This window comes from Schistocerca serialis, chromosome 6 (genome assembly GCF_023864345.2).
Source record: "Schistocerca serialis cubense isolate TAMUIC-IGC-003099 chromosome 6, iqSchSeri2.2, whole genome shotgun sequence".
Taxonomy (NCBI): Eukaryota; Metazoa; Arthropoda; class Insecta; order Orthoptera; family Acrididae; genus Schistocerca; species Schistocerca serialis.
The window spans coordinates 655,199,595-655,217,166 of NC_064643.1; the positions used below are offsets into that span (position 1 = coordinate 655,199,595).

At 47.0% G+C, this 17,572-nt stretch overlaps 21 non-coding genes across 21 annotated transcripts; all 21 read left to right on the top strand.

Moving 5' to 3' along the window:
- The first annotated feature begins 205 nt into the window (after positions 1 to 205).
- On the top strand, positions 206 to 279 carry Trnan-guu (transfer RNA asparagine (anticodon GUU)). The gene has a single exon. It is a non-coding gene; the product is annotated as a tRNA-Asn (tRNA).
- A 689-nt stretch (positions 280 to 968) lies between these two features.
- On the top strand, positions 969 to 1,040 carry Trnat-cgu (transfer RNA threonine (anticodon CGU)). Its single transcript has one exon. It is a non-coding gene; the product is annotated as a tRNA-Thr (tRNA).
- A 303-nt stretch (positions 1,041 to 1,343) lies between these two features.
- Positions 1,344 to 1,417, top strand: Trnan-guu (transfer RNA asparagine (anticodon GUU)). The gene has a single exon. It is a non-coding gene; the product is annotated as a tRNA-Asn (tRNA).
- Positions 1,418 to 2,106: 689 nt separating this feature from the next.
- Positions 2,107 to 2,178, top strand: Trnat-cgu (transfer RNA threonine (anticodon CGU)). The gene has a single exon. It is a non-coding gene; the product is annotated as a tRNA-Thr (tRNA).
- A 303-nt stretch (positions 2,179 to 2,481) lies between these two features.
- Positions 2,482 to 2,555, top strand: Trnan-guu (transfer RNA asparagine (anticodon GUU)). The gene has a single exon. It is a non-coding gene; the product is annotated as a tRNA-Asn (tRNA).
- A 689-nt stretch (positions 2,556 to 3,244) lies between these two features.
- On the top strand, positions 3,245 to 3,316 carry Trnat-cgu (transfer RNA threonine (anticodon CGU)). Its single transcript has one exon. It is a non-coding gene; the product is annotated as a tRNA-Thr (tRNA).
- Positions 3,317 to 3,619: 303 nt separating this feature from the next.
- Trnan-guu (transfer RNA asparagine (anticodon GUU)) lies at positions 3,620 to 3,693 on the top strand. Its single transcript has one exon. It is a non-coding gene; the product is annotated as a tRNA-Asn (tRNA).
- Positions 3,694 to 4,382: 689 nt separating this feature from the next.
- Positions 4,383 to 4,454, top strand: Trnat-cgu (transfer RNA threonine (anticodon CGU)). The gene has a single exon. It is a non-coding gene; the product is annotated as a tRNA-Thr (tRNA).
- A 303-nt stretch (positions 4,455 to 4,757) lies between these two features.
- Trnan-guu (transfer RNA asparagine (anticodon GUU)) lies at positions 4,758 to 4,831 on the top strand. The gene has a single exon. It is a non-coding gene; the product is annotated as a tRNA-Asn (tRNA).
- A 689-nt stretch (positions 4,832 to 5,520) lies between these two features.
- On the top strand, positions 5,521 to 5,592 carry Trnat-cgu (transfer RNA threonine (anticodon CGU)). The gene has a single exon. It is a non-coding gene; the product is annotated as a tRNA-Thr (tRNA).
- A 303-nt stretch (positions 5,593 to 5,895) lies between these two features.
- On the top strand, positions 5,896 to 5,969 carry Trnan-guu (transfer RNA asparagine (anticodon GUU)). Its single transcript has one exon. It is a non-coding gene; the product is annotated as a tRNA-Asn (tRNA).
- Positions 5,970 to 8,413: 2,444 nt separating this feature from the next.
- Positions 8,414 to 8,485, top strand: Trnat-cgu (transfer RNA threonine (anticodon CGU)). Its single transcript has one exon. It is a non-coding gene; the product is annotated as a tRNA-Thr (tRNA).
- A 303-nt stretch (positions 8,486 to 8,788) lies between these two features.
- Positions 8,789 to 8,862, top strand: Trnan-guu (transfer RNA asparagine (anticodon GUU)). Its single transcript has one exon. It is a non-coding gene; the product is annotated as a tRNA-Asn (tRNA).
- Positions 8,863 to 11,306: 2,444 nt separating this feature from the next.
- Positions 11,307 to 11,378, top strand: Trnat-cgu (transfer RNA threonine (anticodon CGU)). The gene has a single exon. It is a non-coding gene; the product is annotated as a tRNA-Thr (tRNA).
- Positions 11,379 to 11,681: 303 nt separating this feature from the next.
- On the top strand, positions 11,682 to 11,755 carry Trnan-guu (transfer RNA asparagine (anticodon GUU)). Its single transcript has one exon. It is a non-coding gene; the product is annotated as a tRNA-Asn (tRNA).
- A 689-nt stretch (positions 11,756 to 12,444) lies between these two features.
- Trnat-cgu (transfer RNA threonine (anticodon CGU)) lies at positions 12,445 to 12,516 on the top strand. The gene has a single exon. It is a non-coding gene; the product is annotated as a tRNA-Thr (tRNA).
- A 303-nt stretch (positions 12,517 to 12,819) lies between these two features.
- On the top strand, positions 12,820 to 12,893 carry Trnan-guu (transfer RNA asparagine (anticodon GUU)). Its single transcript has one exon. It is a non-coding gene; the product is annotated as a tRNA-Asn (tRNA).
- Positions 12,894 to 15,337: 2,444 nt separating this feature from the next.
- Positions 15,338 to 15,409, top strand: Trnat-cgu (transfer RNA threonine (anticodon CGU)). The gene has a single exon. It is a non-coding gene; the product is annotated as a tRNA-Thr (tRNA).
- A 303-nt stretch (positions 15,410 to 15,712) lies between these two features.
- On the top strand, positions 15,713 to 15,786 carry Trnan-guu (transfer RNA asparagine (anticodon GUU)). Its single transcript has one exon. It is a non-coding gene; the product is annotated as a tRNA-Asn (tRNA).
- Positions 15,787 to 16,475: 689 nt separating this feature from the next.
- Positions 16,476 to 16,547, top strand: Trnat-cgu (transfer RNA threonine (anticodon CGU)). Its single transcript has one exon. It is a non-coding gene; the product is annotated as a tRNA-Thr (tRNA).
- Positions 16,548 to 16,850: 303 nt separating this feature from the next.
- Trnan-guu (transfer RNA asparagine (anticodon GUU)) lies at positions 16,851 to 16,924 on the top strand. The gene has a single exon. It is a non-coding gene; the product is annotated as a tRNA-Asn (tRNA).
- Positions 16,925 to 17,572: the final 648 nt, after the last annotated feature.

The window sequence follows — 17,572 nt, forward strand, 5'->3', positions numbered from 1 at the left end:
CAAGTATTCTACTGGCCTCAGAGGTTTTCTGAATTCATAGGCAGAACATTGGTTTGTATGCATTTTGTAGTATAATGTACTACTTGGCGATGTCATTCGTTTACGAGCCTCGCTACAGTGTGCATGCACGTTATCCATGTGAAGAGGCGTAAGCAAATGCTACCACTCGCGTTGATATACAGAGCGCAAGGGAGCCAAAGTCAAGGCCTCCGTGGCGCAATCGGCTAGCGCGTTCGGCTGTTAACCGAAAGGTTGGTGGTTCGAGCCCACCCGGGGGCGAAATCGTTTTAACCGGCACCGAGGTGAGGACATACGTCAACTTTGTTAGAGATGCACAGCTAGTGTGACAATTTGGCTGTGTTTGAGTGATGCCACAGAGCCTTATACACATTCAGCCAGGTGACACTGTAGGTAAAAACATGGCCCTACACAGACGTTCTGCTGTTTTCCTTTTTATTCGTCATGTGTGACACTGCAGTAGAGTGACGCCCACCACAAAAGACGTATTCTTTACATTCAATTTCAGCGTATACGTCGCGAGTGCCATATGACAGGGCCTGTCTCTCGATGTCGATTTGTATTTGGTGTCTCTTAAGTGTCGGTCTGCAGTAGGCCGCTGTTGGCCGAGCGACGTGCAGTCGCCTTACATGAAGCCCCATGGGCAACGCCAGCGCCACTGTGGACAACAGCATACTGTAGCCAGAGAGAGGAGCCGAAAGGCGCATTTCGCAGTCGAGCCACGCTATCCCACAAGCTGTGCACTAGGTCAGGATTGCGCAGACCGCAAACTTTTGCTGGCCCGAAGCTCGTCGTCGATCGTAAGGGCGAAACATTCAAGAGATTTGGAAAACGGCAATTTGGACAACCCCAGCAGCAGCTGTGTGCCAAATCCGATATCTGGTCGAGGGCTGCAAGATTCAGTATGATGAAGTAACAAATTGGGGATAGCTCAGAAAAGCTAAGCTGCCGCCTTCTTAGCTCAGTGGTAGAGCACTGGTCTCGTAAACCAGGGGTCGTGAGTTCGAACCTCACAGAAGGCATTCATTTTTTACACCTTCCTGCAAGGAGCGGAGCTATCTCGAGCAACATCTAACACATGGCAGTACACTGAATGAAAGGGATGTTCTACAACCTATGACAAGTATTCTACTGGCCTCAGAGGTTTTCTGAATTCATAGGCAGAACATTGGTTTGTATGCATTTTGTAGTATAATGTCATGCTTGGCGATGTCATTCGTTTACGAGCCTCGCTACAGTGTGCATGCACGTTATCCATGTGAAGAGGCGTAAGCAAATGCTACCACTCGCGTTGATATACAGAGCGCAGGGGAGCCAAAGTCAAGGCCTCCGTGGCGCAATCGGCTAGCGCGTTCGGCTGTTAACCGAAGGGTTGGTGGTTCGAGCCCACACGGGGGCGAAATCGTTTTAACCGGCACCGAGGTGAGGACATACGTCAACTTTGTTAGAGATGCACAGCTAGTGTGACAATTTGGCTGTGTTTGAGTGATGCCACAGAGCCTTATACACATTCAGCCAGGTGACACTGTAGGTAAAAACATGGCCCTACACAGACGTTCTGCTGTTTTCCTTTTTATTCGTCATGTGTGACACTGCAGTAGAGTGACGCCCACCACAAAAGACGTATTCTTTACATTCAATTTCAGCGTATACGTCGCGAGTGCCATATGACAGGGCCTGTCTCTCGATGTCGATTTGTATTTGGTGTCTCTTAAGTGTCGGTCTGCAGTAGGCCGCTGTTGGCCGAGCGACGTGCAGTCGCCTTACATGAAGCCCCATGGGCAACGCCAGCGCCACTGTGGACAACAGCATACTGTAGCCAGAGAGAGGAGCCGAAAGGCGCATTTCGCAGTCGAGCCACGCTATCCCACAAGCTGTGCACTAGGTCAGGATTGCGCAGACCGCAAACTTTTGCTGGCCCGAAGCTCGTCGTCGATCGTAAGGGCGAAACATTCAAGAGATTTGGAAAACGGCAATGTGGACAACCCCAGCAGCAGCTGTGTGCCAAATCCGATATCTGGTCGAGGGCTGCAAGATTCAGTATGATGAAGTAACAATTTGGGTATAGCTCACAAAAGCTAAGCTGCCGCCTTCTTAGCTCAGTGGTAGAGCACTGGTCTCGTAAACCAGGGGTCGTGAGTTCGAACCTCACAGAAGGCATTCATTTTTTACACCTTCCTGCAAGGAGCGGAGCTATCTCGAGCAACATCTAACGCATGGCAGTACACTGAATGAAAGGGATGTTCTACAACCTATGACAAGTATTCTACTGGCCTCAGAGGTTTTCTGAATTCATAGGCAGAACATTGGTTTGTATGCATTTTGTAGTATAATGTCATGCTTGGCGATGTCATTCGTTTACGAGCCTCGCTACAGTGTGCATGCACGTTATCCATGTGAAGAGGCGTAAGCAAATGCTACCACTCGCGTTGATATACAGAGCGCAAGGGAGCCAAAGTCAAGGCCTCCGTGGCGCAATCGGCTAGCACGTTCGGCTGTTAACCGAAAGGTTGGTGGTTCGAGCCCACCCGGGGGCGAAATCGTTTTAACCGGCACCGAGGTGAGGACATACGTCGACTTTGTTAGAGATGCACAGCTAGTGTGACAATTTGGCTGTGTTTGAGTGATGCCACAGAGCCTTATACACATTCAGCCAAGTGACACTGTAGGTAAAAACATGGCCCTACACAGACGTTCTGCTGTTTTCCTTTTTATTCGTCATGTGTGACACTGCAGTAGAGTGACGCCCACCACAAAAGACGTATTCTTTACATTCAATTTCAGCGTATACGTCGCGAGTGCCACATGACAGGGCCTGTCTCTCGATGTCGATTTGTATTTGGTGTGTCTTAAGTGTCGGTCTGCAGTAGGCCGCTGTTGGCCGAGCGACGTGCAGTCGCCTTACATGAAGCCCCATGGGCAACGCCAGTGCCACTGTGGACAACAGCGCACTGTAGCCAGAGAGAGGAGCCGAAAGGCGCATTTCGCAGTCGAGCCACGCTATCCCACAAGCTGTGCACTAGGTCAGGATTGAGCAGACCGCAAACTTTTGGTGGGCCGACGCTCGTCGTCGATCGTAAGGGCGAAACATTCAAGAGATTTGGAAAACGGCAATTTGGACAACCCCAGCAGCAGCTGTGTGCCAAATCCGATATCTGGTCGAGGGCTGCAAGATTCAGTATGATGAAGTAACAATTTGGGGATAGCTCACAAACGCTAAGCTGCCGCCTTCTTAGCTCAGTGGTAGAGCACTGGTCTCGTAAACCAGAGGTCGTGAGTTCGAACCTCACAGAAGGCATTCATTTTTTACACCTTCCTGCAAGGAGCGGAGCTATCTCGAGCAACATCTAACACATGGCAGTACACTGAATGAAAGGGATGTTCTACAACCTATGACAAGTATTCTACTGGCCTCAGAGGTTTTCTGAATTCATAGGCAGAACATTGGTTTGTATGCATTTTGTAGTATAATGTACTACTTGGCGATGTCATTCGTTTACGAGCCTCGCTACAGTGTGCATGCACGTTATCCATGTGAAGAGGCGTAAGCAAATGCTACCACTCGCGTTGATATACAGAGCGCAAGGGAGCCAAAGTCAAGGCCTCCGTGGCGCAATCGGCTAGCGCGTTCGGCTGTTAACCGAAAGGTTGGTGGTTCGAGCCCACCCGGGGGCGAAATCGTTTTAACCGGCACCGAGGTGAGGACATACGTCAACTTTGTTAGAGATGCACAGCTAGTGTGACAATTTGGCTGTGTTTGAGTGATGCCACAGAGCCTTATACACATTCAGCCAGGTGACACTGTAGGTAAAAACATGGCCCTACACAGACGTTCTGCTGTTTTCCTTTTTATTCGTCATGTGTGACACTGCAGTAGAGTGACGCCCACCACAAAAGACGTATTCTTTACATTCAATTTCAGCGTATACGTCGCGAGTGCCATATGACAGGGCCTGTCTCTCGATGTCGATTTGTATTTGGTGTCTCTTAAGTGTCGGTCTGCAGTAGGCCGCTGTTGGCCGAGCGACGTGCAGTCGCCTTACATGAAGCCCCATGGGCAACGCCAGCGCCACTGTGGACAACAGCATACTGTAGCCAGAGAGAGGAGCCGAAAGGCGCATTTCGCAGTCGAGCCACGCTATCCCACAAGCTGTGCACTAGGTCAGGATTGCGCAGACCGCAAACTTTTGCTGGCCCGAAGCTCGTCGTCGATCGTAAGGGCGAAACATTCAAGAGATTTGGAAAACGGCAATTTGGACAACCCCAGCAGCAGCTGTGTGCCAAATCCGATATCTGGTCGAGGGCTGCAAGATTCAGTATGATGAAGTAACAAATTGGGGATAGCTCAGAAAAGCTAAGCTGCCGCCTTCTTAGCTCAGTGGTAGAGCACTGGTCTCGTAAACCAGGGGTCGTGAGTTCGAACCTCACAGAAGGCATTCATTTTTTACACCTTCCTGCAAGGAGCGGAGCTATCTCGAGCAACATCTAACACATGGCAGTACACTGAATGAAAGGGATGTTCTACAACCTATGACAAGTATTCTACTGGCCTCAGAGGTTTTCTGAATTCATAGGCAGAACATTGGTTTGTATGCATTTTGTAGTATAATGTCATGCTTGGCGATGTCATTCGTTTACGAGCCTCGCTACAGTGTGCATGCACGTTATCCATGTGAAGAGGCGTAAGCAAATGCTACCACTCGCGTTGATATACAGAGCGCAGGGGAGCCAAAGTCAAGGCCTCCGTGGCGCAATCGGCTAGCGCGTTCGGCTGTTAACCGAAGGGTTGGTGGTTCGAGCCCACACGGGGGCGAAATCGTTTTAACCGGCACCGAGGTGAGGACATACGTCAACTTTGTTAGAGATGCACAGCTAGTGTGACAATTTGGCTGTGTTTGAGTGATGCCACAGAGCCTTATACACATTCAGCCAGGTGACACTGTAGGTAAAAACATGGCCCTACACAGACGTTCTGCTGTTTTCCTTTTTATTCGTCATGTGTGACACTGCAGTAGAGTGACGCCCACCACAAAAGACGTATTCTTTACATTCAATTTCAGCGTATACGTCGCGAGTGCCATATGACAGGGCCTGTCTCTCGATGTCGATTTGTATTTGGTGTCTCTTAAGTGTCGGTCTGCAGTAGGCCGCTGTTGGCCGAGCGACGTGCAGTCGCCTTACATGAAGCCCCATGGGCAACGCCAGCGCCACTGTGGACAACAGCATACTGTAGCCAGAGAGAGGAGCCGAAAGGCGCATTTCGCAGTCGAGCCACGCTATCCCACAAGCTGTGCACTAGGTCAGGATTGCGCAGACCGCAAACTTTTGCTGGCCCGAAGCTCGTCGTCGATCGTAAGGGCGAAACATTCAAGAGATTTGGAAAACGGCAATGTGGACAACCCCAGCAGCAGCTGTGTGCCAAATCCGATATCTGGTCGAGGGCTGCAAGATTCAGTATGATGAAGTAACAATTTGGGTATAGCTCACAAAAGCTAAGCTGCCGCCTTCTTAGCTCAGTGGTAGAGCACTGGTCTCGTAAACCAGGGGTCGTGAGTTCGAACCTCACAGAAGGCATTCATTTTTTACACCTTCCTGCAAGGAGCGGAGCTATCTCGAGCAACATCTAACGCATGGCAGTACACTGAATGAAAGGGATGTTCTACAACCTATGACAAGTATTCTACTGGCCTCAGAGGTTTTCTGAATTCATAGGCAGAACATTGGTTTGTATGCATTTTGTAGTATAATGTCATGCTTGGCGATGTCATTCGTTTACGAGCCTCGCTACAGTGTGCATGCACGTTATCCATGTGAAGAGGCGTAAGCAAATGCTACCACTCGCGTTGATATACAGAGCGCAAGGGAGCCAAAGTCAAGGCCTCCGTGGCGCAATCGGCTAGCGCGTTCGGCTGTTAACCGAAAGGTTGGTGGTTCGAGCCCACCCGGGGGCGAAATCGTTTTAACCGGCACCGAGGTGAGGACATACGTCAACTTTGTTAGAGATGCACAGCTAGTGTGACAATTTGGCTGTGTTTGAGTGATGCCACAGAGCCTTATACACATTCAGCCAGGTGACACTGTAGGTAAAAACATGGCCCTACACAGACGCCATATGAAACGTCCCCTTTGAACAATTATACATGACTGTGCTTAAACTGACACACAATATTTTGTTAGCGCAACGCAATCTGACTTTCAATAATCCCTACAAAAGAATGGCCCTGACTAACATTAAACTATACCTTTCACAAATCACTTACCTCACAAAAATCTTCGCTGCTCAAGCTACTGCAATACAGCGAGCGCCACTACTGCCAGCTAAATAAAAGATTCAAACTACTGAAGGCACTAACTACTGATAGGGATAGTTAGCAAATGAAAGATATTAATAGAGAACAAACAATGTATTTACCTTAATATCATCACAAGTCATAATATATATATATCAGTTCATGACAAATTGCAAAACTTCGCCATCTCTCTCCCCACATCCATCACTGCTTGCGGCTCACCTCCAACTGCGCAACGCTACGCGCTGTTCACAGCCAGCTGCCTAACACTACAATGGCGAGTATTACAACAATGCAAAGCAGACACAGACTGCCCACAGCACAGCCAGTGATTGTCATACAGAGGTGGCGTTACCAATAAAAAACCTAAACAGCCTACTTACATAGAGAAAACATAAACAGCCTACTTACATAGAGAAAACATAAACAGCCTACTTACTTTGATGATCCATCAATACCATTATCTCTACAAGGACTACAGTGGGTCTGCACCTCTGGTGGCCCACCAATACCATACTCTCTACCAGGACTACAGTGGGTCTGCTCTGTGATGACCTACCTACCAATATTCTTCCAAACTACGACTGACTCTGCTGTGGGTTTGCTCTGTTGTGGCCCGTTATCTGTCAGCATGTCAAGAGTCAGCACTGTCTTTCCGTTGGAAGGACAACACTACTTCTTCAAGACTGCATGGAAATCCACTACTTCTGTGTGCAATTTCTTTTACTAATGAGACTTTGTGAAAAAAAACCTGTAATTACTGTTATGATGTACGATTAGGACTGTCTTTATGGACTGTGAGACAATTTTAGCTTTTGACCAACATAATATCAATAAGTGTGAGCATTTGATTTCTTTGTTATTGTAATTATGAAAAATTTTTTCAAATCTGTATTGGCCACTGCCCCATCCAATTTGTAAAAATTTTTGTGGGGAGCATGGGGGCTATGTAAGTAGGCTGTTTATGTTTTCTCTATGTAAGTAGGCTGTTTATGTTTTCTCTATGTAAGTAGGCTGTTTAGGATTTTTATTAGTAACGCCACCTCTATATGAAAATCACTGGCTGTGCTGTGTGCAGTCTGTGGCTGCTTTGCATTGTTGTAATACTCGCCATTGTAGTGTTGGGCAGCGGCAGCTGGATGTGAACAGCGCGTAGCGTTGCGCAGTTGGAGGTGAGCCGCCAGCAGTGGTGGATGTGGGGAGAGAGATGGCGGAGTTTTTGAAATTTGTCATGAACTGCTATATTTATATATGATGATATCAAGGTAAATACATTGTTTGTTCTCTATTAATATCTTTCATTTGCTAACTATCCCTATCAGTAGTTAGTGCCCTTAGTAGTTTGAATCTTTTATTTAGCTGGCAGTAGTGGCGCTTGCTGTATTGCAGTAGTGGGAGAAACGAAGATTATTGTGAGGTAAGTGATTTAGTGATTTGTGAAAGGTATAGTTTAATGTTAGTCAGGGCCATTCTTTTGTAGGGATTTTTGAAAGTCAGATTGCGTTGCGCTAAAAATATTGTGTGTCAGTTTAAGCACAGTCCTGTACAATTGTTCAAAGGGGACGTTTCAACGTTCTGCTGTTTTCCTTTTTATTCGTCATGTGTGACACTGCAGTAGAGTGACGCCCACCACAAAAGACGTATTCTTTACATTCAATTTCAGCGTATACGTCGCGAGTGCCATATGACAGGGCCTGTCTCTCGATGTCGATTTGTATTTGGTGTCTCTTAAGTGTCGGTCTGCAGTAGGCCGCTGTTGGCCGAGCGACGTGCAGTCGCCTTACATGAAGCCCCATGGGCAACGCCAGCGCCACTGTGGACAACAGCATACTGTAGCCAGAGAGAGGAGCCGAAAGGCGCATTTCGCAGTCGAGCCACGCTATCCCACAAGCTGTGCACTAGGTCAGGATTGCGCAGACCGCAAACTTTTGCTGGCCCGAAGCTCGTCGTCGATCGTAAGGGCGAAACATTCAAGAGATTTGGAAAACGGCAATTTGGACAACCCCAGCAGCAGCTGTGTGCCAAATCCGATATCTGGTCGAGGGCTGCAAGATTCAGTATGATGAAGTAACAATTTGGGTATAGCTCACAAAAGCTAAGCTGCCGCCTTCTTAGCTCAGTGGTAGAGCACTGGTCTCGTAAACCAGGGGTCGTGAGTTCGAACCTCACAGAAGGCATTCATTTTTTACACCTTCCTGCAAGGAGCGGAGCTATCTCGAGCAACATCTAACACATGGCAGTACACTGAATGAAAGGGATGTTCTACAACCTATGACAAGTATTCTACTGGCCTCAGAGGTTTTCTGAATTCATAGGCAGAACATTGGTTTGTATGCATTTTGTAGTATAATGTCATGCTTGGCGATGTCATTCGTTTACGAGCCTCGCTACAGTGTGCATGCACGTTATCCATGTGAAGAGGCGTAAGCAAATGCTACCACTCGCGTTGATATACAGAGCGCAAGGGAGCCAAAGTCAAGGCCTCCATGGCGCAATCGGCTAGCGCGTTCGGCTGTTAACCGAAAGGTTGGTGGTTCGAGCCCACCCGGGGGCGAAATCGTTTTAACCGGCACCGAGGTGAGGACATACGTCAACTTTGTTAGAGATGCACAGCTAGTGTGACAATTTGGCTGTGTTTGAGTGATGCCACAGAGCCTTATACACATTCAGCCAGGTGACACTGTAGGTAAAAACATGGCCCTACACAGACGCCATATGAAACGTCCCCTTTGAACAATTATACATGACTGTGCTTAAACTGACACACAATATTTTGTTAGCGCAACGCAATCTGACTTTCAATAATCCCTACAAAAGAATGGCCCTGACTAACATTAAACTATACCTTTCACAAATCACTTACCTCACAAAAATCTTCGCTGCTCAAGCTACTGCAATACAGCGAGCGCCACTACTGCCAGCTAAATAAAAGATTCAAACTACTGAAGGCACTAACTACTGATAGGGATAGTTAGCAAATGAAAGATATTAATAGAGAACAAACAATGTATTTACCTTAATATCATCACAAGTCATAATATATATATATCAGTTCATGACAAATTGCAAAACTTCGCCATCTCTCTCCCCACATCCATCACTGCTTGCGGCTCACCTCCAACTGCGCAACGCTACGCGCTGTTCACAGCCAGCTGCCTAACACTACAATGGCGAGTATTACAACAATGCAAAGCAGACACAGACTGCCCACAGCACAGCCAGTGATTGTCATACAGAGGTGGCGTTACCAATAAAAAACCTAAACAGCCTACTTACATAGAGAAAACATAAACAGCCTACTTACATAGAGAAAACATAAACAGCCTACTTACTTTGATGATCCATCAATACCATTATCTCTACAAGGACTACAGTGGGTCTGCACCTCTGGTGGCCCACCAATACCATACTCTCTACCAGGACTACAGTGGGTCTGCTCTGTGATGACCTACCTACCAATATTCTTCCAAACTACGACTGACTCTGCTGTGGGTTTGCTCTGTTGTGGCCCGTTATCTGTCAGCATGTCAAGAGTCAGCACTGTCTTTCCGTTGGAAGGACAACACTACTTCTTCAAGACTGCATGGAAATCCACTACTTCTGTGTGCAATTTCTTTTACTAATGAGACTTTGTGAAAAAAAACCTGTAATTACTGTTATGATGTACGATTAGGACTGTCTTTATGGACTGTGAGACAATTTTAGCTTTTGACCAACATAATATCAATAAGTGTGAGCATTTGATTTCTTTGTTATTGTAATTATGAAAAATTTTTTCAAATCTGTATTGGCCACTGCCCCATCCAATTTGTAAAAATTTTTGTGGGGAGCATGGGGGCTATGTAAGTAGGCTGTTTATGTTTTCTCTATGTAAGTAGGCTGTTTATGTTTTCTCTATGTAAGTAGGCTGTTTAGGATTTTTATTAGTAACGCCACCTCTATATGAAAATCACTGGCTGTGCTGTGTGCAGTCTGTGGCTGCTTTGCATTGTTGTAATACTCGCCATTGTAGTGTTGGGCAGCGGCAGCTGGATGTGAACAGCGCGTAGCGTTGCGCAGTTGGAGGTGAGCCGCCAGCAGTGGTGGATGTGGGGAGAGAGATGGCGGAGTTTTTGAAATTTGTCATGAACTGCTATATTTATATATGATGATATCAAGGTAAATACATTGTTTGTTCTCTATTAATATCTTTCATTTGCTAACTATCCCTATCAGTAGTTAGTGCCCTTAGTAGTTTGAATCTTTTATTTAGCTGGCAGTAGTGGCGCTTGCTGTATTGCAGTAGTGGGAGAAACGAAGATTATTGTGAGGTAAGTGATTTAGTGATTTGTGAAAGGTATAGTTTAATGTTAGTCAGGGCCATTCTTTTGTAGGGATTTTTGAAAGTCAGATTGCGTTGCGCTAAAAATATTGTGTGTCAGTTTAAGCACAGTCCTGTATAATTGTTCAAAGGGGACGTTTCAACGTTCTGCTGTTTTCCTTTTTATTCGTCATGTGTGACACTGCAGTAGAGTGACGCCCACCACAAAAGACGTATTCTTTACATTCAATTTCAGCGTATACGTCGCGAGTGCCATATGACAGGGCCTGTCTCTCGATGTCGATTTGTATTTGGTGTCTCTTAAGTGTCGGTCTGCAGTAGGCCGCTGTTGGCCGAGCGACGTGCAGTCGCCTTACATGAAGCCCCATGGGCAACGCCAGCGCCACTGTGGACAACAGCATACTGTAGCCAGAGAGAGGAGCCGAAAGGCGCATTTCGCAGTCGAGCCACGCTATCCCACAAGCTGTGCACTAGGTCAGGATTGCGCAGACCGCAAACTTTTGCTGGCCCGAAGCTCGTCGTCGATCGTAAGGGCGAAACATTCAAGAGATTAGGAAAACGGCAATTTGGACAACCCCAGCAGCAGCTGTGTGCCAAATCCGATATCTGGTCGAGGGCTGCAAGATTCAGTATGATGAAGTAACAATTTGGGTATAGCTCACAAAAGCTAAGCTGCCGTCTTCTTAGCTCAGTGGTAGAGCACTGGTCTCGTAAACCAGGGGTCGTGAGTTCGAACCTCACAGAAGGCATTCATTTTTTACACCTTCCTGCAAGGAGCGGAGCTATCTCGAGCAACATCTAACACATGGCAGTACACTGAATGAAAGGGATGTTCTACAACCTATGACAAGTATTCTACTGGCCTCAGAGGTTTTCTGAATTCATAGGCAGAACATTGGTTTGTATGCATTTTGTAGTATAATGTCATGCTTGGCGATGTCATTCGTTTACGAGCCTCGCTACAGTGTGCATGCACGTTATCCATGTGAAGAGGCGTAAGCAAATGCTACCACTCGCGTTGATATACAGAGCGCAAGGGAGCCAAAGTCAAGGCCTCCGTGGCGCAATCGGCTAGCGCGTTCGGCTGTTAACCGAAAGGTTGGTGGTTCGAGCCCACCCAGGGGCGAAATCGTTTTAACCGGCACCGAGGTGAGGACATACGTCAACTTTGTTAGAGATGCACAGCTAGTGTGACAATTTGGCTGTGTTTGAGTGATGCCACAGAGCCTTATACACATTCAGCCAGGTGACACTGTAGGTAAAAACATGGCCCTACACAGACGTTCTGCTGATTTCCTTTTTATTCGTCATGTGTGACACTGCAGTAGAGTGACGCCCACCACAAAAGACGTATTCTTTACATTCAATTTCAGCGTATACGTCGCGAGTGCCATATGACAGGGCCTGTCTCTCGATGTCGATTTGTATTTGGTGTCTTTTAAGTGTCGGTCTGCAGTAGGCCGCTGTTGGCCGAGCGACGTGCAGTCGCCTTACATGAAGCCCCATGGGCAACGCCAGCGTCACTGTGGACAACAGCATACTGTAGCCAGAGAGAGGAGCCGAAAGGCGCATTTCGCAGTCGAGCCACGCTATCCCACAAGCTGTGCACTAGGTCAGGATTGCGCAGACCGCAAACTTTTGCTGGCCCGAAGCTCGTCGTCGATCGTAAGGGCGAAACATTCAAGAGATTTGGAAAACGGCAATTTGGACAACCCCAGCAGCAGCTGTGTGCCAAATCCGATATCTGGTCGAGGGCTGCAAGATTCAGTATGATGAAGTAACAATTTGGGGATAGCTCACAAACGCTAAGCTGCCGCCTTCTTAGCTCAGTGGTAGAGCACTGTTCTCGTAAACCAGGGGTCGTGAGTTCGAACCTCACAGAAGGCATTCATTTTTTACACCTTCCTGCAAGGAGCGGAGCTATCTCGAGCAACATCTAACACATGGCAGTACACTGAATGAAAGGGATGTTCTACAACCTATGACAAGTATTCTACTGGCCTCAGAGGTTTTCTGAATTCATAGGCAGAACATTGGTTTGTATGCATTTTGTAGTATAATGTCATGCTTGGCGATGTCATTCGTTTACGAGCCTCGCTACAGTGTGCATGCACGTTATCCATGTGAAGAGGCGTAAGCAAATGCTACCACTCGCGTTGATATACAGAGCGCAAGGGAGCCAAAGTCAAGGCCTCCGTGGCGCAATCGGCTAGCGCGTTCGGCTGTTAACCGAAAGGTTGGTGGTTCGAGCCCACCCGGGGGCGAAATCGTTTTAACCGGCACCGAGGTGAGGACATACGTCAACTTTGTTAGAGATGCACAGCTAGTGTGACAATTTGGCTGTGTTTGAGTGATGCCACAGAGCCTTATACACATTCAGCCAGGTGACACTGTAGGTAAAAACATGGCCCTACACAGACGCCATATGAAACGTCCCCTTTGAACAATTATACATGACTGTGCTTAAACTGACACACAATATTTTGTTAGCGCAACGCAATCTGACTTTCAATAATCCCTACAAAAGAATGGCCCTGACTAACATTAAACTATACCTTTCACAAATCACTTACCTCACAAAAATCTTCGCTGCTCAAGCTACTGCAATACAGCGAGCGCCACTACTGCCAGCTAAATAAAAGATTCAAACTACTGAAGGCACTAACTACTGATAGGGATAGTTAGCAAATGAAAGATATTAATAGAGAACAAACAATGTATTTACCTTAATATCATCACAAGTCATAATATATATATATCAGTTCATGACAAATTGCAAAACTTCGCCATCTCTCTCCCCACATCCATCACTGCTTGCGGCTCACCTCCAACTGCGCAACGCTACGCGCTGTTCACAGCCAGCTGCCTAACACTACAATGGCGAGTATTACAACAATGCAAAGCAGACACAGACTGCCCACAGCACAGCCAGTGATTGTCATACAGAGGTGGCGTTACCAATAAAAAACCTAAACAGCCTACTTACATAGAGAAAACATAAACAGCCTACTTACATAGAGAAAACATAAACAGCCTACTTACTTTGATGATCCATCAATACCATTATCTCTACAAGGACTACAGTGGGTCTGCACCTCTGGTGGCCCACCAATACCATACTCTCTACCAGGACTACAGTGGGTCTGCTCTGTGATGACCTACCTACCAATATTCTTCCAAACTACGACTGACTCTGCTGTGGGTTTGCTCTGTTGTGGCCCGTTATCTGTCAGCATGTCAAGAGTCAGCACTGTCTTTCCGTTGGAAGGACAACACTACTTCTTCAAGACTGCATGGAAATCCACTACTTCTGTGTGCAATTTCTTTTACTAATGAGACTTTGTGAAAAAAAACCTGTAATTACTGTTATGATGTACGATTAGGACTGTCTTTATGGACTGTGAGACAATTTTAGCTTTTGACCAACATAATATCAATAAGTGTGAGCATTTGATTTCTTTGTTATTGTAATTATGAAAAATTTTTTCAAATCTGTATTGGCCACTGCCCCATCCAATTTGTAAAAATTTTTGTGGGGAGCATGGGGGCTATGTAAGTAGGCTGTTTATGTTTTCTCTATGTAAGTAGGCTGTTTATGTTTTCTCTATGTAAGTAGGCTGTTTAGGATTTTTATTAGTAACGCCACCTCTATATGAAAATCACTGGCTGTGCTGTGTGCAGTCTGTGGCTGCTTTGCATTGTTGTAATACTCGCCATTGTAGTGTTGGGCAGCGGCAGCTGGATGTGAACAGCGCGTAGCGTTGCGCAGTTGGAGGTGAGCCGCCAGCAGTGGTGGATGTGGGGAGAGAGATGGCGGAGTTTTTGAAATTTGTCATGAACTGCTATATTTATATATGATGATATCAAGGTAAATACATTGTTTGTTCTCTATTAATATCTTTCATTTGCTAACTATCCCTATCAGTAGTTAGTGCCCTTAGTAGTTTGAATCTTTTATTTAGCTGGCAGTAGTGGCGCTTGCTGTATTGCAGTAGTGGGAGAAACGAAGATTATTGTGAGGTAAGTGATTTAGTGATTTGTGAAAGGTATAGTTTAATGTTAGTCAGGGCCATTCTTTTGTAGGGATTTTTGAAAGTCAGATTGCGTTGCGCTAAAAATATTGTGTGTCAGTTTAAGCACAGTCCTGTACAATTGTTCAAAGGGGACGTTTCAACGTTCTGCTGTTTTCCTTTTTATTCGTCATGTGTGACACTGCAGTAGAGTGACGCCCACCACAAAAGACGTATTCTTTACATTCAATTTCAGCGTATACGTCACGAGTGCCATATGACAGGGCCTGTCTCTCGATGTCGATTTGTATTTGGTGTCTCTTAAGTGTCGGTCTGCAGTAGGCCGCTGTTGGCCGAGCGACGTGCAGTCGCCTTACATGAAGCCCCATGGGCAACGCCAGCGCCACTGTGGACAACAGCATACTGTAGCCAGAGAGAGGAGCCGAAAGGCGCATTTCGCAGTCGAGCCACGCTATCCCACAAGCTGTGCACTAGGTCAGGATTGCGCAGACCGCAAACTTTTGCTGGCCCGAAGCTCGTCGTCGATCGTAAGGGCGAAACATTCAAGAGATTTGGAAAACGGCAATTTGGACAACCCCAGCAGCAGCTGTGTGCCAAATCCGATATCTGGTCGAGGGCTGCAAGATTCAGTATGATGAAGTAACAATTTGGGTATAGCTCACAAAAGCTAAGCTGCCGCCTTCTTAGCTCAGTGGTAGAGCACTGGTCTCGTAAACCAGGGGTCGTGAGTTCGAACCTCACAGAAGGCATTCATTTTTTACACCTTCCTGCAAGGAGCGGAGCTATCTCGAGCAACATCTAACACATGGCAGTACACTGAATGAAAGGGATGTTCTACAACCTATGACAAGTATTCTACTGGCCTCAGAGGTTTTCTGAATTCATAGGCAGAACATTGGTTTGTATGCATTTTGTAGTATAATGTCATGCTTGGCGATGTCATTCGTTTACGAGCCTCGCTACAGTGTGCATGCACGTTATCCATGTGAAGAGGCGTAAGCAAATGCTACCACTCGCGTTGATATACAGAGCGCAAGGGAGCCAAAGTCAAGGCCTCCGTGGCGCAATCGGCTAGCGCGTTCGGCTGTTAACCGAAAGGTAGGTGGTTCGAGCCCACCCGGGGGCGAAATCGTTTTAACCGGCACCGAGGTGAGGACATACGTCAACTTTGTTAGAGATGCACAGCTAGTGTGACAATTTGGCTGTGTTTGAGTGATGCCACAGAGCCTTATACACATTCAGCCAGGTGACACTGTAGGTAAAAACATGGCCCTACACAGACGTTCTGCTGTTTTCCTTTTTATTCGTCATGTGTGACACTGCAGTAGAGTGACGCCCACCACAAAAGACGTATTCTTTACATTCAATTTCAGCGTATACGTCGCGAGTGCCATATGACAGGGCCTGTCTCTCGATGTCGATTTGTATTTGGTGTCTCTTAAGTGTCGGTCTGCAGTAGGCCGCTGTTGGCCGAGCGACGTGCAGTCGCCTTACATGAAGCCCCATGGGCAACGCCAGCGCCACTGTGGACAACAGCATACTGTAGCCAGAGAGAGGAGCCGAAAGGCGCATTTCGCAGTCGAGCCACGCTATCCCACAAGCTGTGCACTAGGTCAGGATTGCGCAGACCGCAAACTTTTGCTGGCCCGAAGCTCGTCGTCGATCGTAAGGGCGAAACATTCAAGAGATTTGGAAAACGGCAATTTGGACAACCCCAGCAGCAGCTGTGTGCCAAATCCAATATCTGGTCGAGGGCTGCAAGATTCAGTATGATGAAGTAACAATTTGGGGATAGCTCACAAAAGCTAAGCTGCCGTCTTCTTAGCTCAGTGGTAGAGCACTGGTCTCGTAAACCAGGGGTCGTGAGTTCGAACCTCACAGAAGGCATTCATTTTTTACACCTTCCTGCAAGGAGCGGAGCTATCTCGAGCAACATCTAACACATGGCAGTACACTGAATGAAAGGGATGTTCTACAACCTATGACAAGTATTCTACTGGCCTCAGAGGTTTTCTGAATTCATAGGCAGAACATTGGTTTGTATGCATTTTGTAGTATAATGTCATGCTTGGCGATGTCATTCGTTTACGAGCCTCGCTACAGTGTGCATGCACGTTATCCATGTGAAGAGGCGTAAGCAAATGCTACCACTCGCGTTGATATACAGAGCGCAAGGGAGCCAAAGTCAAGGCCTCCGTGGCGCAATCGGCTAGCGCGTTCGGCTGTTAACCGAAAGGTTGGTGGTTCGAGCCCACCCAGGGGCGAAATCGTTTTAACCGGCACCGAGGTGAGGACATACGTCAACTTTGTTAGAGATGCACAGCTAGTGTGACAATTTGGCTGTGTTTGAGTGATGCCACAGAGCCTTATACACATTCAGCCAGGTGACACTGTAGGTAAAAACATGGCCCTACACAGACGTTCTGCTGATTTCCTTTTTATTCGTCATGTGTGACACTGCAGTAGAGTGACGCCCACCACAAAAGACGTATTCTTTACATTCAATTTCAGCGTATACGTCGCGAGTGCCATATGACAGGGCCTGTCTCTCGATGTCGATTTGTATTTGGTGTCTTTTAAGTGTCGGTCTGCAGTAGGCCGCTGTTGGCCGAGCGACGTGCAGTCGCCTTACATGAAGCCCCATGGGCAACGCCAGCGTCACTGTGGACAACAGCATACTGTAGCCAGAGAGAGGAGCCGAAAGGCGCATTTCGCAGTCGAGCCACGCTATCCCACAAGCTGTGCACTAGGTCAGGATTGCGCAGACCGCAAACTTTTGCTGGCCCGAAGCTCGTCGTCGATCGTAAGGGCGAAACATTCAAGAGATTTGGAAAACGGCAATTTGGACAACCCCAGCAGCAGCTGTGTGCCAAATCCGATATCTGGTCGAGGGCTGCAAGATTCAGTATGAT